The sequence below is a fragment of the Phycodurus eques genome, chromosome 16 (genome assembly GCF_024500275.1).
Source record: "Phycodurus eques isolate BA_2022a chromosome 16, UOR_Pequ_1.1, whole genome shotgun sequence".
Taxonomy (NCBI): domain Eukaryota; kingdom Metazoa; phylum Chordata; class Actinopteri; order Syngnathiformes; family Syngnathidae; genus Phycodurus; species Phycodurus eques.
The window spans coordinates 19,017,902-19,035,897 of NC_084540.1; the positions used below are offsets into that span (position 1 = coordinate 19,017,902).

Here is a 17,996-nt window from a genome sequence, read left to right on the forward strand (position 1 = left end):
GGGTTATGTCAACAGTGTGGGCGAACGTCAACAAAGTCTTGATAACCATGCGGTTCGGATTGTCACTTATATGAATCAGGAGAAGAAGGCATTAGGGGTTGGAAAAAAAAATCTGAAATTGTGATGCATCTCTAACGGTACTGTATTACACAGTATTAGTTTTGTCCACCACTGTAGTATCCATGACTTTGAATGTGTATGGCTTTAAAGGTCAGGGCCCATGCTTATTTCAGCGAGACAAGAAATGTGTGTAAAATGTACTGTAATTATGAATCCTTTCATTAAAAAAAAAAAAAAACATGCCACATACATGTTATAAAGACACTTGAAACACACAAAAAATGCATCACGCCTTCAAGTAGTGCAACCACTGCAGCTTCCTTGCCCCTCAGCATTCGGCCTGCATGTTGACTGATGAAACAGCAGTTCGTCTGATGTGGAATCAATCAGGGGAGTCATAATTCACCGCAGGTGACAGCTCCCCTGCAGGACTCATCTAGACGACATGGAAAATAACGAGGCGTGTCATTGACCCGCTTTGCGCCGGCAAATTGAACCAGTTGGGGAAAGCAAACACGAGAGCGGTTAGTCAACTCTGACTACCTGCTGTATGATGTATATTTAGGAAGAAAAAAAAGCTTCCCCAACCACTGCTGATACAGGACGTCACCAAATGCTGTCTTTACAACAAAACATCTTGTGTTGCTTGTTCTTGAATGTGGCCTTCCTGCTTTTGGTTTTGTTTTCAGTAATAGAACTGGAGTCATTTTGAAAATAGAGGCCGAGCATGAAAACAGCATTCATTTTGTAATGGCTGGCTAAATTGCCATCACGCCACTGAAAACAGTTTTGGTTCTGCTTCCAATCACTGAACAGTAGGTGAGTCACAAATACAGTGGGGCCTTGAGATATGAGTGACCCAATTTCAGAGTTTTTCGAGATATGAGCTGTCATCCGGACGACTTTTTTGCTTCGACTTGCGAATGCAAACTTGAGATACTAGCGCTGTATGCTCAATTCAACTCACTTCACAATAAGCACCAGTTCGGTAAATCGTGAACAATTCATAAAGAACGGCACGCGAGCTTAATGCCAACATAAAACGGAAAATGCCATTGACGTGCTAGTGGATAGCATCGACAGTCGCAGTTTTAGAACCCTTTAAGCGACGGATATTTGAAGACATACAGTAGAGTAGCACGTGGAGACAGATAATATAATAATACTCACAGGTATATATTCTTAATCCTCTATGAAAAAATACTAATATTCAGCATCTTACTGAGTCACTTACAGTGGCAGTAGAAGAAGTACTATTCTTCTTTGTTTGTGGCTGTATGACTGTATTATATTGCTTCCCGGTGCCCCAGGCGGGAACACCAGAAGGCGGCTAGATTAGGATTATGCACACCTTTTAAGAGAATTACTCACTGTTATGTACAACGTCAAGTTTCTCCGCCCATGGCGTGATCAGCTACACTACACACTTTACTACACACGTACTGTCTGAAACACTATCATGCAGATGCACTAGCATGCAGAAACACCCACATCCACCATCCTGCTATCACATAAAAGTCTCAAGATAAGCAGAGTCGCATTGAGCTTTGGTGAATGTACAGTTTAGAGCTAGCTAACAGCATTAGCTTCTGATCTATGGCACACAGTTGATTCTTCAGCGATGTTTTCGATGCAGTAGTTGAGGATACTGTGTTGAGCCTTTGGTGATGCGTTAATGTGCCACATGCACACAGTGCAGTGTATTAAGTGCTGCATCCATGAGTGAAAACATTTTAATTGTCTTTATAGGCTTGCAAATTGCCCCCCCCCCCCCCCAAACTGTGGACTTTTTACTTGCTTGTTCAAAGCCATAGCCCCACCCCAGTCGTCATGGTAACAAAATCTATACTCGCCATTGGCCCAACAGTATTTGGGGCACCATACACAGTCTCACTCTCATGAGACAGGGCGAGTCCCTTTAAACGGACTCATTTCAGCAATACAAGACATCTATCATCTGTCGATCATTCTTGGTCCTTGGGGTAGTTTCATGAAGCATTTCACAGACACTGTGACGACAGAGAACTGTTTTAAATTGTGGGGAAAAAAAGCCTAATGTGTCTCCTTCAAAGTAAAAAGTCTACACTTCAATCACACTGCCACTGATTTTATTTCAATTCCTTTGTAGTGGTGCATCAAGGCCTAAAAACTGGCCACCGCCCTACTGTATATCCAGTATGTTTGGATTGTTTAAATAGCAATAGATCAAACGCCACACGCAGATCTCAGCACTATGACAGCGTAACCTCATTGCACTCAGCTGGCCACCTACCCCCTGATCCGCCTCCCCGCCCTCTCGCCCTTGGAGCCGGAGCTTGGCTAGCCAATGACCTGCTTTGTCTCACCCAACCCCCTTTTTTTCCCACCCATCCCTCGCTCACACTTTGCAGCCATCTGGACAGATGCCTCGGAGCAAGTCGGGCTATTTGAGGTGAAGCGGCAGCCATAAGATTAGAGTAGTTTGAAGTGCAAGACGTGCGAAAAAAGGCACATATAGACTCAATGTTGACTTCTAGTAATAAAAAAAAAAAAACACCATCTGTCAGGGGGTTGGTTTGTTTTGAAAATTAGGTAGCAGTTTGAAGGTCACATTACAGATATATCTCCCGACTGAACAAATGGCGGAAAGGTCTAAGCCAAATGTAAATACAAATATGTCTTCAAATGCTGTACAGGTATTTGGGCAACTCAGCTTCATGACATATCATAATAACATTACTTGCTCCTGCACCCGCTTATACATGGCCAATGTAATTTCTTTGTTCACAAAAAGTTGGTTGAGAACACATGGCAGTCAGCAAGTCACCGGTGAGCTAGCTAGCCAGTGTGAGATGCCAAATTGGCAATCTGCATCTTCACTCTCTTATCAGAACAGCACCAACAGATGGATTACAATACATGAGAAGTCACAGAAGATCCAAATCAAGTAGCTTTGTACAAAAAATGTTGGCCGAGAACATACGGTAGTGGTTTGACACATACGGTAAAGGTTTGACACATACGGTGTCAAACCTTTAACGAGTCAATGAGTCAAAAAAGTCGAGAGTCAAAAAAGAAAAAAGAAAAAAAAAATATATATATATATTTTTTTTTTTTTCTTTTTTCTTTTTTTTTTAGATGAGCAGTATACATAGTATATAGTCAATGATGAATAAAGTTGTTTCGCTCAGGTGTGCTGTCTGATTAGTGACGCTTACGGTTGAGGGCGCACATATCTTTACCCATTGACTCTCGTTAAAGGTTTGACATGCGCAGTAGCTCAGTGCAATATATTGGGGCAAGGTGGGGTGCCACATTCTAGCACCTGATTCTAGCACATTCTAGCACCACATTCTAGCACATTCTAGCATCCTTGCGCGAGATCTATGCACGCAGCACTTTGGTGATTCACTAAAGTTTAAAAAAAAAAAAAAAGAAAAAAAAGATGACAATCATGATCATAAGCTTTGGAAATGTTTTAGAAACCGTCAATTAAAAGGGTTGAAATGCCATTCATAACTCAAATACCACAATGTAATGGAATGTAATTTAATTAATAAGATAACTAACCAATATGCACTGGACTTTGGGTTCTTCTTCGTTCCCAAATACTACTACATGACACACTGCGTTCGATTCCAAGTGACAAGCATATGGCGAGTGAGCTCGTGTTTACTGAGTGCTTCTTGTCAAACAACAAAAACATTTAGCACCTACGTACACAGGCTTTTCCTATGATTACTTGAATGAACGCCAAACAATGTTGCGGTCTGGCTCTGAAGTCAAGGCACTGAAATTTTATAATCACATAATTATCCATTGGCGAACATTCGCTATTTTGGGCGCAGCGATTGATGTATCCTGACATAATTAAAACGGGCGGACAAAGCAGAAATTGTGGGCTTGTCATTAGAGAGAGAAATTACTGCTTTTGAGCAAGAACAAAAGTGCCAAGCGATCATATGGAAAATGGTGCCCTTAAAAACCCAGTTTCTAAACAATGGGTGAAATGTTCTTTTGAATAGGAACCTTGGCGCATTGGACATTCTCTATAATAAACCAGCTTCCAATCCGGTTTGTATTACTGACAAATTGACGTTTATCTGGAACAAATAAAAGGTTAATTGAAACCGTCTGTGAAACAGTTCATGTACATGGCATTAACAAATTCCCTTGAACAAAAAGGTATTTGAAGTAACATTTCATGTATAACGAGACTTAACCGCTATGTTATGTCACTGATCAAAACTAAAATAACATAAAACAGATTCAAACCTGGGTGCAAAATACAGAATATGACTCCCTCTCAAGTTGTGTTTTATTTTGACAACAAGTACCCCGAAGCTCAATCCCACCCGGCGGACCACCCTGCCAGCTCGCTACCGTCCTGGCCTTGTTGTCTTCCCAAACAGTGTTAAATGTCATCTGACAAGTGAACAAACAGCCCAGAGAGCCCCCCTCCCCTTCCCTCTGTGTCAAACTGGGAGCAAAAGGGGATCCAAATATGTCAAACAGGGCTGGGAGCATTTAAGCCTCACCCCTGGGGAGGTTAACATAAGACAGGAAATAACAACGGCATGAATAAAAAAATGGCATTTTATTATTTCATGGTCAGCTAGCTGAAGACGTTTGGAAGCAAGACACAACAGAGCACTTGTCTAAAACAAGAATTTCAGCTACAGCAGTTTGCCAACTCTTTTTTTATTTTTATTATCAGATGATCATATTACATTGAGTTTTAGTAGCAGCGGTACACAGACAGTAGTTCTCATTTTTCAACACAATTCGCAGCTACTTATGAGCATGTTAATATTAACAATTTCTTGTTTTTTTATAGAGAGACTTAATGTGCTTCATTTGGGGTTCAGGAATTTGTACTTTTCGGTACAGCAGAGAGCAAAACCAAGTTCCCACATGGAACATATTAAGTAAGGGATAAAAAGTGTAACTGCCTCGCGCTCTAGCCAGTGGATACACTCAGCTTTTGGCTAGAGGACGTCACAGCTAGCAATATGCTTTTGGCAGTACGTCAAACCAACACGGTGCTAACGCAACTTCGAGTGGCGTTTAAACGGGCTCCTGAGGTGAAGCCAAAGCGATAACAAATGACATCGGTTAGGGCCCGGCCGATATGGATTTTTTTAAGCCAGCTCCAATTCCGATATTTGGCAGAAAAAAAATATCTGATAATCTATTAATCAGCCAATTCATCTAAATATATATGATGAATGACTTCTTGTTTGGTCCCTTAATATGAATATGATATGAATTACAGGCAGAACATTTGACAATACTTTGTCCTTTAGTATTTGTTTAAGAGAGGAATTTTCAAGTACAAAAAAGTATTACCTGAAGAATTTATCTTGAGATTTAGGCCACAGATGTATGCAGGTAAGTAAATTACTGGAATATGCATGATGCCCATAACCTTTGATCACATTTCTTCTACTCGCATTTTAAATGATGTACATAGAGAGCGTGAAAACCGAAATCCGTACTCACCCATGGCCCAGCAGTATAAAGGGCGGGGTGTCCAGTCGCTCATTTGCATGAGACAAACAGGCTGAGTTCAGCAAGACGAGAAAAGTGTGTAAAATGTACTAGAATAGTTGACATTTGGGATATTTTGACAAAAGCCCAACAAAGACACCTTGAAACCGTTTTAATTTGTGGGGGAAAAATGCATTATTTCTCCTTTAAAGCCTCGTAAGCTTGTTTTCATACCGTTGAAAAATCATTCTGCATATGTATAATGTGCAACAAAGAAATTAGCCTCGAATAAAACAATATTTGCGTAGTTACAGTATATCCTGATTCATGAGGCAAACCGGTCCCTGGTGGTACGGTTCATCATGGGCCGACGCTCTACTGAATATCTAAGTGGCCCAGATCGCTGCGAGTAACTTTGCGCAAGTCGTGCACTCATGTATGAGAGGAGCGAAATGGCCAAAAATCAATGTTTTCCATACCTTCTTTTAAAAAGGATGTGCTGCTAAATTAGTTGACAGCCGAGCCAATCACTTTGCATTTACACTTAATCCAGTTAGCTAGCCTCTTTTAACTATGTTAAACAATTCAAAGTGGCGCCTAATTCTTTTTATTTGTCCCGAAGCCCCTGTAACGAGGTTAACCCTCCTCTCCAGGAGGCTCATGTCATCGCCCAGCCGTGTCGGCTCAATTTTTGTGACCTTTCCACAGCGAGCGGCGTCACGCTGTATCAGGTAGTGAGCGCATGGCTGTGTGTGTGTGTGTGTGTGTGTTTTGGTGGAAATAGGGGTTATTTACATGACGAGCTCTGAAAGAAAGAGCGTCTGAGATCGAATCAAATTCTCTTTGTATGGTAATTACGATAACAATCTAGCTCAAATAACAAAGTTATTCTTTTGGGTTTGCGAAATGATTGATTTTGGACAGACGTTAGCGAGACAATCATGTTCCTCTGGACGAAATTTTGTAATGTGCTTTCTACGTTGCATGCCCAGTTTCCTTGCCTCACTATGTGCTGCTGTTTTGATAAACAACAGAGTTCAAACGGGCTCAGCAGTCTGCTTTCATGTCCATTCCAATGCAACGGACAGTATAAGGTAGGGACGTTTACAAGACTTAACAAAGACGTGATTTTCATACATTTGGTGAGCATACAACAAATGAGCCGCTAAGAGGACAAATTACAGCACTTTTTTATTGTTTGTGTACAAATAGTTGGGTCTCTGAAGTGCCTGGCCACTCATCCAGCATTAAAATAAACAACCAAGGCATTTCTTAAAACGTGTCTGTGAGCGAGCAGTTCTGAATGTCCACCTCATTTACATAATAACCACCCCAAAATGAGTTTCTCCATCCATGACTTGGCAGCTAGACTGGGCGAAGATTCGCCATTTTCGGACTCCATGGAAGAACTATCACGTAAACGGCAAATTTAGCTTCAAGTAAGCGGGACATACTTGAACACCCAGCTAAGTTGTCGACATGGGGGAAGGTTTTTTGTGTGTGTGTGTGTGTGTGTGTGTGTTTGAAGATGTTTCCATTGTGTACTCCACACAATGAATCAGTTACACTAAGCGTAATTTGACAGCTAAAATCTTTTGGTTTTGCCACAAATGCCGTCATGTTGAGGGGCCACATTTACTTCCGTAAACACGCCGCCTCGCAGTTGTACACGTGCACAACGTGACGTCTGGTTTAGTGCGCATGCGTGTGACGTCACGGGCGCGTTCCGTCCGCAACAGAAGCCGTATTTGTCTTTGTAATGTGAACGACTGCATAAAAAGATAGGATTTAACAAAAGCATCCGAATTGGGCATCATGCCCTAGAGTGTGAACGTAGCCTGAGTAGCTTAATAATAATAAGTGTACTGTAATTCTTTTTCATGTGTCTATTTTGATTGAAGAATTTCAATTCTCTCGTTCATTGTGGCCCGATTTCCCGTTTGCCCAACTTTTCGCCGTCCTTTTTCCACATATGTCCTTGTTCCTTTTGCCCCCTCAGCGTCTAACCTTGTAAACACCAGTTTCAGCCGTTTTGGAGAAACGCTGGACTTTGATGTTGCAAACTCGTCACAGGCCAAAGGTCAGTTAGCTGCGATTTCTCACATGCATTATCTCAGGATAGCCGCAGCCACCAGTCCCAACCCCCCACGCTGTCGCTGTACTTGCCGCACTCTCTCCCCCAGCCCCTGTGTGCCAAGTGCTGTGCTTTCATTGAAAGGTCAGCTCCAACTTTACCCTACAGAGAACTAATCCACAAAACCAGCAGGCTGCACCCATCTTGATCACTTAAGAGAGTTTAGTTTGCTTGAACTAAAAATAGTGTGGTTGTGGTCCCTGGTACACATGGTATGGCTCATAGTATAATATAGCTTCATTCAAAATGCGTTCTTTGGTTACTCAGCACTTTTCGAGATGGTACAGTGCGAATCTAAAAACAGGAGGCCCAGTGAGGAGGGGGAGGAGGAGCGGTTCGGTCTGAAGGCCAAGAGAGACTCTGCCAGGGTTCATGATGTCATGACAATGTCTTCTTGGAAGAAACATGGCTGGTATGCGTGAGGACGACATGATGTCCGGCTGTTGCATGAACAAGTACATGAAGAACTGGGTTATAAAAAACACTAATCTGGGAAGACTTTATACAAAAAAATTGGAGTGTGTCAGTGGGAAAGTAGGAAATGTACTTAAAGGAGAACTTTTCTGTTCTGTCAAAATACACCAAGGATCAAGAATAATAGATGTGTTCTTGCAGCAAATTTCTTGCCATGGCAAATAAAGTCCTCCCTTCACCCTGCGCCTCGCCAAAATGTGCGAAAAATCAATAAATCAATAAATACTCCTTATATAGTGGTGCCTTGAGATAGGAGTGACCTGATTTAGGAGTTTCTCAAAATACTAGCAGTCATTCGGCAGATTTGTTGCTTGGACTTTTGAGCGCAAACTTGAGATACGAGTACTGTATGGTAGCAGTGAACTCAATTCGACTCACGTCACACTAAGGAGCAGTTTGGCGACTGTTGAACAATTTGTCAAAAATGATGCCTAGAGCTGTTTAATGCCACTCCCAGTTGAAGTCGTACTGTCAAACTAAACATTCCGTGAAACAAAGAGAATTGCAACTTTTGTATTAGAACAACTCCATAGCTTTGTCCACTTAGCTTAATGCTAACAAACAATACAAAATTCCATTGACATGCTAACGGTTAGCATCGATAGCCGCAGTTATAGAAGTCTTTAAGCAACGACCTCTCGGTGGCAAAGGCGGGCACACCAGGTCATCATTTGAATGGGAAAAAAACGATTTAAAGAGGCTCTAAGCAGATAGCTGTGTTTTTTCTTCGAAATTCATTAAATATGTTTGAAGATAAGTGCTGAAAACGTATGTAAAGACACAACAATATAGTGCTGAATTGTTGAGCCATAGCTTAGGCATCTTTTTCACATTAGAATTAGACTGATTTTGTGAGCGGGGCTAAGACAGCCCTGTGACATCACAGGGCTGGGGCGTATACTTTCTAGCGCGAGTTCCCTCCCCCACTACAAAGTGACGTCATTTAATTTGGCTAAGCTGCTCAGTTGTGAGTTAGCTGTGCTTAGCTTCCATAACAAGGCCCATTTACCACTCCAGTGTGCAGTTAGCAAGCTAACGATTGCTACACTCCGAAAATGCGTCTCTGCTGGATGCCTCAATTGACAGCTCAGCTAGCTGACGTTTTTTTTTAAGCTCCCAAAAATGAGGAAATAAAAAAGCGATGGATTTACTTTTTAAAGACCCACGCAGACGGGGAGCTGAATAGCAACATTACCACCCGACTCTGCAGTGTGCATTTTACGACGGATAGTTTCACCAGCGACAACATGGCTTCGTGGGTAACTTGATACTAGTGAACGGGGCAGTGCCAACTGTCTAACTACCTGGGCTTCCTCCAACCATCCCGATGTCGTCCGCTGCCCTGTTCGGCTGTGACATTATGTCACCAACAGTGAGGGTCAGTTGACTTGTGCGCTTATTTTTAGGATTATAGTCCACAATAACCATTCAATTTTGACGTGGAGCCTCCTAAGGTGATTTTACATCGTATAAGTTATCACCCCCTCAGTATGTTTGATTCACTTTTGGTGCATCCATTCGAAACGCCCACAGCATCTGAGAGCTGAGAGCTGGCCCTTATTATTCAAGTTTTGAAACCTGATTTTAGCGATTTTTGTTTTGTTTTATTCATTTAAATTTGGTAGGCTTGTTAACATTACTCTTCTCTGTGGTGTGTCGAATGTACGTGCCATTTTTTGGGCCTGCTTAGTGCCACTTTAAGATATGAGTGTTTTGAGTTATGAGCATGGTCACGGAACTAATTAAACTTGTATCTCATGGTGCCACTTGAGTTTTATAATTATGCCTTTTTTTCTGGGACTATTTCTTCTCTGGATCATGCTTTGACACTAAAAAGCCTGGAAGTGGCATCCTTTGAGAAAACAGTGCGCACAGTGGCGACTAGCGAGTGAGTGATTACGGTGTTGGCAGAGGTATAATCTAGATAAACCCGGCGTGGATGCAGAGCGCCACTGCTCGCCAAGCCCCCCGCCCCCACCTCTTGGGACCCTCATCTGTTTCACCCAATATGGAAAGACTTCCTAAATCTTCATGTACGTCTTTTTTGCCCGCCCGTGTTATTCCATTTTAGGTTTCCGTGGCATGTTTTCCTCGCTGGTGGTATGCGGGAGTCGTGCGTAACCAGCAGCTCATTCCCAACAACACTGACAGTGTTCATCTACACAGATGTTTTTTTCAGCAATCTTTATCTTCACAAAGCAGTTGCTTGGGAACTCTCTGTGGAACCTGGTTGTGCACGTGATTATTTAATAACCCGTCCTATAAAGTGATGTTTATATTTCTTGCACTGCTGACACACGGTCAATTCAGTGGTAAATGTAAATCACATTTACCTATTTCTGACAGAATCGTACTTTAGTCCAGAGTCGTGTGGATGACTGAGTAGAAGCCAAGGTCTAGTCAAGCAATGTTTATTTTTTGTTGTTTCTATTTCCCATTTCACTTACCATTACTGCTGGCTTGATTGGGCTCTCAGACTGAGCAAGTTTGTAACTGGCATCGTGCATTAGAGTCAGAGTGAAGAGGCTAGTTGCTTCTGGCTAATTCTGGCTTTTTTAACCATGTGTACTTCATGTGTTTTATGAAATTGCATTGTCCCCTTTCAAAAATAAACTGAAACTGAAACTAAAGCCTGGTACGCAGCGCTTTTAAATATCTTAACCGATTTTTGAAATGTGGTGTGTGGTATCCTGCAGATGATCAACACAGCACACACCACACACACACACACACAAAATGATCTCACAATGATCATAATCTTTATAGACAGTCACAAGGCTTTTTCCACAACCCAGATATCTCTGATAGTACAAAGACTGACCTGTGAGAGGATGCATGGTTATACAAACTAAAGTATATTTTGTATCCGGGAACAGCGCAAACTTCAGCGAGTTTCATAAGGTATTGTTACATTTTACATCATAAACACAGAGTGGCTCGACCCAAGGTTTTGCCATCGTAAATGTTGAACAGGTTTAACACTTACAATTTTTGGCCTGACCGTTTTCTGAGCAGATCGGGTAGGAAATACCCGTAATGTTACGCTAAGCCTGCTTCCCACCAACCAGCCAATATTTTACAATATACATGTGCATATATATTAATACACATATATACAAAGTCCACACAACATCTATGCACAAGATAATGCACATTAAATACATCTTGATGTAAAGTATACAACTGCGTACAGATGGAGAGTCCAGACTGACCGAGTCCAGCAGAAAATGGAAATCAAAAGCAGGAGCAGGATGTTTGACAATGAACATACATGGCTCCCGTTACCTCCCACATCCCAAAAACATGCGCGGTAGGTTGACTGAAGACTCTAAATGGCCCGTAGGTGTGAATGTGAGTGTGAATGGTTCTTTGTTTCTATGTGCTCTGTGATTGGCTGGCGAGCGGTTCGGGGTGTACTCCGCCTCATGCCCGAAGATAGGTGGGATAGTCTCCAGCGGCCCGCGGGCCTAGTGAGGAGAAGCGGTGAAGAAAATGGTTGGATATATATATACACACACACACACACACACACACACACTAAGTAAGAAGAAGTAAATAACAGCCAATGAAATTTATTTCTGGCCTTGGGAGATTGCCACTTCAAGGACTCTTCAGAACAGATCTACAAAGACTATTATATAAAATAAACATTGTATGCTCACTATGCGGTCCATTATAGCTTTTTTTAGTAACAACACAAAGACAGACACAGTGTATTTTGAAATCCTAATTCTTTACCATTCTTCAGGGATGGAAGATCAAGGGATGACGGAAAATTCACAGCATGCAGCGTTGTGTGCACATAGTTTTATTTACGACGGCAAGTGATGGATTCAACTGTCCCGCATGCCTGTGAGGGGCAGCGGCGGGAAACAGATGGGCTTTAATGGTGCAAGCTGTTAACACTCAAATGTGCAATCAGACCTCAAGTGTGAAGGTTGAGATTACAGCCATCGTGTAAAGGGAGCCGGAGATCGTCCAGCAGCCTCGTTAGTTGGGAGCTGCAGATCAACTCGAGGAGGATCAACATCTGATAATCCAGACACTGACTTTGCGTGATATTACTCTAGAAGAAGCTCACATTGTTGCATAGCTCAGTCTACAAGGCTTGAAAAACAGAAGGTGGCAGGTAGAAGACCCGCCTCGGACTGCAGATGTATTTGTTGACGTGCTAGCACTTCCAACCACATTCCTCAAACCGTAACTACATGATGGAATTTTAACTCGAAGGGAGAAATCCATCAATCAATCCATCGCAGGTTGCGGTTGGGTTGGAGCCTGAACGGCTGTCAGCCTTCCGGCGTGGTACACACTGGCCAGTCGCCAGCCAACTTCAGGACACATACAGTATCTAGACAAACAACTATTAACACTCACATTCAGACCTATGGGCAATTTGGAGTCTTCAATTAATATAAGATGTTTTGGAAACCGGAGAAACCCCACGACAGGACAGGGAGACCATGGCAACTTCACACAGGAAGGCTGACCACTAACCACGAGTCCAGCATGCTGCCCGAAGGAGGATCATATTATGGAGAATTTACTTACACTTTTGTCTGCTCACCCACCAAGTGTAAAATTAGGATAATGCCACAGTGGATCTCATTTACATAATACCACCCCCACACTTTCTCCACCCATGTAGCTCGCCATGACAGGGGCAGTGGCTCATTTGCATAAAGCAGGACTACCTCTTGTAACTGAGTGATTGAAACCAGGGTTTTAAAAGTGGATTATAATGCATGCTTGATCTTGATCCTTTGTGTATTTTCACAAAAAAAATTGTCACAGCAAGGTTACTAAAACACATGGGAACCGTTTTAAATCATTAAAAACAAGCGCATAATGTGTCTCCTTCTACCAAAAAAAAAAAAAAAAACTCCCATTGACCAAAATACTGCATATGGATTGGATAGTTCCCCTCTAATCCAGTATCCATCCAAATTATTGAAAATTATTATCGAAATTTCCACAATCATAATTTGTTAATCAGATCCTCCTTTCAGTAATCTTACACAGATGTTATCGTCTTTGCCAGACACGACCTAAATCCGGTGAACAAACAGCGTTATTCAGGAGCAAAAACAAGTCAACTAATGTGTTTATGTTGCTCTCGCTTCACAGGAGCACACCGGCGACTCTTTGAACCCGTGGGGCGTACGTCAACATGACTCCGCGGCCTGCTTCTGGCAATATTTGAGGGTGAGGCATCCACCGGTTTGCAGTAAGCCCGTAATAAGCTTTAACGTCGCAGTCACAACAGCCTCAGCTCTCGCACATCCTGTTCAACTTGCTGCTCGACATAAACCTGAGCTGCGTTTCCACTACGCCAGTGCAGTAGTATAGTATAGCTATAGCTTTGGTTTCCACCATGGGATGTGTAGTCTGTAACCTCTTTCGCACAAAGATTCCACTAACAGAACAGACAGGGAAATTTGCTTTTAACACTGCAGGGCAGAAGAAGTGAGTGTCAGGCGTGCAACGTGCCACCCTTCCACGCGGGCATCTTTTCTGATACTACCTTAGTATCTTTATCAACTTCGTGCCCAATACACCATCTTAAAAAAAAAAAGAATGGAAACAAGGGCTGTTATTTTTTTATTTGCTCACAGAAAAAGATGGACAAACGCCAACTTTTACAACAGTATGAAAGGGGCTTCAGTAGTGCGGTTGTGGGGCCGAGCCCCCCCACTGTAACTGTTTTTGAAATGATAGTATAGTGGCACCTTGAGATACGAGTTTAATTAGTCCCGTGACCATGGTCGTGATTTAAAAACATCTGAAATAATCTTTCCCCATGAAAATGAATGAAAACGCCATTGATCCATTCCAGCCTCCCAAAACACAACAAAACAACGTGTAAGGCTTTTTTTAAACGAGAAAAATAGCACTCTACAAATATTACACCCTATAAAAATATACAGTGATGACATAGTTAAATAGAGAATCGATTTAGGTTATGTTTACTTTTAAAGCAACCTTCAGCTTGAAGCCTCCTTTTTGAAGAATATTTAGAATATATAAGAATATTTACTGTTACTTGCCAAACTGCTGCTTGTTGTGAAGTGAGATGAGTCACCAAGACAAAGCAAAAAAGCTCAAAAAACTTGTATCTCAAGGCACCACTGTTCTGTACTAAAAGAACATTAATGGCGTCATCAGAAACCAGTTGACGATGACTCAACTTCCATCGCAGTAGTGTGCACTTTTTAAAAAGGTGAAAATGTGAAATTGCGCACCCCTAATGGACAGTACATTGTGTATTTGGGCAGCCGTCCTGAGCCCAATTTAGGCCGTGGCAGGGCCAATGTCAAGTTTGGCTTTTGTTACCATGAGGACCGGCCAGAAGCTAGGGAGTGTGACGAGACAAGCGGCTTGGTCGAGTGGTTAGCATGTCTGCCTCGCAGTTCTGAGACTTAGGGTTCGAACCTCAGCTGTGGCCTTCCTGTGTGAAGTTTGCACGTTCTCCCTGCGCTTGTGCGTGTTTTCTTCGGGTACTCCGGCTTCCTCTCACATTCCAAAAATAAGCGTGTAAAGTCCATTAAAGACTCTGAACTGTATTTAGGCATGAATATTAGCCTGAATGGTTCTCTGTCTATATGTGCCCTGCGAATGGCTGGCGGCCAGACCAGGGTAGAACCCGCCTCTCGCTGGAATTGAGCTGGAATAAGCTCCAACTCACCAGTGACCCCAATGAGCATGAGCACTATTAAAAAAAAATTAACAAAAATACAAAAAAATCGATCGATGGATGTCGTGGAAGCAGTACTTCATCACCATAACGTATGCTGTTTGTACAGTACATTGGACAGAACGTTGCAACAGTTCCTGTATTTGGGCTCACTGATGACTACTGAGCAAACACGAGAAAATGATTAATCCAGACCACATCCATCCTGGGACCAATTTAGGCCGTGACCTCTGCCCAGCATCTCGTTACACAACTTTTAAAGAAAGAGCCAAAAAGGAAGCGCCCCGTCGGCCGTTGCCACTGAAGCTTTGCCACTTCCTTCACGCGGCTGAGTGAAATTTTGTGGCCAGGAGCAACTGAGTGAAAGTTAGTAAAGGAGATCTCATGAACCGCCCGAGGAAAATCGAGCGATTACGTACTGGTGCGTGTTGAGCCGGCGGCGACCATGAGACAGCAAAAGGGGAGGCCTGCTCGGGATGTGAACAATCAGCAGCGTTATTCGACAGATGGATCAGGCTGCTCCAGACTGAAAGCTGGTGGTCACATGACCGGTGGATTAGCGCAACTGTAAGAGGGTGGAGGTTTAAGGGGTTGGGGGGGGGGGTCACCACATATTTCCTGATCACTTCCCTCACAAGGTTTGCCGTTTCCCTTTCACCCTTGACAGCCCGCACATTTGTTTTGGATTGTCACATGTCGAGATCTGAACGCTTCAACCGACTTCCTGTTGTCGTGCGGGTCAATGACGAGAAGTCTGACACCACTGACTCATTGCTCGGTCACTCCGAAGAAGGAAAACCCCCCCCCCCCCAAAAAAAAGCTTTGATCGGCTCAGTTCCAGCTAATCGCGACGTCACTGGGAACAGGTACTCCCCGACGAAGCCACCAGTCGAAACGGCACAGAGTGCTCATTCCAGACGGACCCGTCGCAAATAGCCAGAGGTGTCAAAAGTACTGGTAATCAGTACTTAAGTAAAAGTACTGATAGTAGTACAAGTCCTTCGTTACTTCCCACCTCTGCAAATAGCGTGACCGTATGACATAAGCCACAGATAAATTCACAACTGAAAAGAATCAGTGTCGTTTTGGCAAAATTTGAAAACGTGCCTCAATGTGGATATTTTTTGGGGGGGAAAAAAGTTTCCATCTAAATTCGGGAAGGGCAAAGTATGGCCGACGTGCCACGTGCGGCGTGCTCTGTTCGTTAATTTTGGCCACTGAGCATTTACATTATAAAGAGTCCTGTATTATTTGTTGTCATAATTTTGTAGGTTTTTGTAACTTTATAAGGCAGAACATGAATACAGAAATGTTAACAACAATGATGCCACAGATTGGGAGAAGCCAGATATTCCCCATCCAAGGTTAAGAGCATTGTTTGATGTTATTTGCTCCAGAATGATTTGTGCCAGACTAAAATTAGCCAGCTCCTAGCGTTCAAAAATTCGTCTAATCTGAAAAACATACAGGTAAGGAGCATTTTTTTGTCAGTTGTTGTCATTGCTTTTTTCTGTTTTTTGGCTAGTAAATCCACAACAAAATGTTATGGGAACACATTGTTATGATGGCATAAAAGTGAGTAACTATTTTATATGCATGAACTTTTTTCTCTTTGTGCAAAGTTATCAAAATTTTACATATTGGATAATATAAATTATTTATTTTTGACAGTCTGCACTATTTTTTTTTTTTTTACTTTGACTTGAGTAAAGGAATTGAATCAGTACTACTTTTACCAGAGTATTTACATTTTTTTTTTTTTTTTTTTTTACACAAGTATCTGTACTTCTACTTGAATACAGAGTATGAGTACTTTTGCTACATTTCCAGAAGTGGCGACAATTTACAATTTATACACAGCATTCCTGAAATATAAGTAATTACTTTGACATGGCAGTAACCAGATAGTAGCCCAAGACAGCAGCAAACAGCAAAAAATAACAAAAAAACACAAGTGACAGCGAAGGCCAGTAAGTGTGGGTGTGGAGGTGGAGGTGAGGGGCATGAACAGGGATGCCCTCAGCCGCCTGTTGAGCTTCGTACGGCGGACACACCGGCGCCGAGTCCCCCCGCCTCTGTCACCGGTTCATCTAAGCGGCGGAATTTGTTTACATACGTAGCACGTTAGGAGTGTGTCGTAATAGCTGAGCGTCAAGTGTCACACGAAACGTTTTTTTGTTTTTGTTTGTTTTCGCCGAAACAAGAAGAAACAAGAGTCACTCTTACCTCCGTGGAGCGACGACTGTCGCGGCTCTCCTGTGCTCGAGTGCGGCCACAAGCTGCGGTGACTCGGGGGAGCTCTCGCTCGCTGTCACGGTGGGTCGGTCGGTCGGCGGAGTGAGTTATGGTTTGCTGACCTCTCTCGCTCTCTCTCTCTCTCTCTCTCTCTCTCTCTCTCGCGGTCTCTCTGGCTCCGCCCACTTCCGGTTCCCTCTTACTGCTCGTGAGGACGACGTCGTATTGACGTATAAATCGCATTTGAAGCTATTAAAAAACTAAACTAAAAACTTTTTGCGAGTCAAGTCAACCCATTTTACTCTCGAAATATCTCCCGACACACCAAAATAAAATCTCACCAGAAAAATAAAAAAACAAAACCAAAAAAAGTATTAAATGATGTCTCAATTTACTTACAAATGTACTTAGTGTCAAATTTTATCCTTGTTTAATTTATCTGCCTGTCACTATACCTCGCTGTCATAGATGGATAAACAAAGATATATTTGTAATTAATTAAAAAAATATATTTTGGGACAAATTACCGGTGAGTGAAATTGTTCCTTGGACTGAACACGACTAAAAAAAGAAGCAAAGCCACAAAATGAACAGTTTAACACTATTCCACTTGACAAAATGTAATTTCCCTTACACATCAACTCGTTTTAGGATTAATAAAAGACAGACAGAGCATAGTTACAATGGACTGCAATTAATCTGTTCAAAATACAATACATGATAATCAATTAATTGTCAATCCGGACAACAGCGACACTCTTTGGTTCAAAAGTGAAATTCACTTAATTTGACAAACGGGTTAATTCATGTTTGATAAGTAAATCATTGTTAATTTTCCAGTTAATTCATTTACTGTACTTGTTGCACTTTGATTTTTTTTTCAATTCCATTGCATTAGTCGATTAACTTCCTCGTTGACAAACTCATTAT

General features: G+C 42.3%; 1 protein-coding gene across 2 annotated transcripts in view; it reads right to left on the reverse strand.

Annotated features, from left to right (window-relative positions):
* stat5a (signal transducer and activator of transcription 5a) overlaps positions 1–17,201 on the reverse strand; it is a 48,159-nt gene extending 30,958 nt beyond the window's left edge. For both annotated transcript variants that reach the window (XM_061701610.1, XM_061701609.1), the window contains exon 1: positions 17,058–17,201. The gene's annotated coding sequence lies outside the window, so the exon portion shown is untranslated. The remainder of the gene's footprint in view (positions 1–17,057) is intronic.
* Positions 17,202–17,996: the final 795 nt, after the last annotated feature.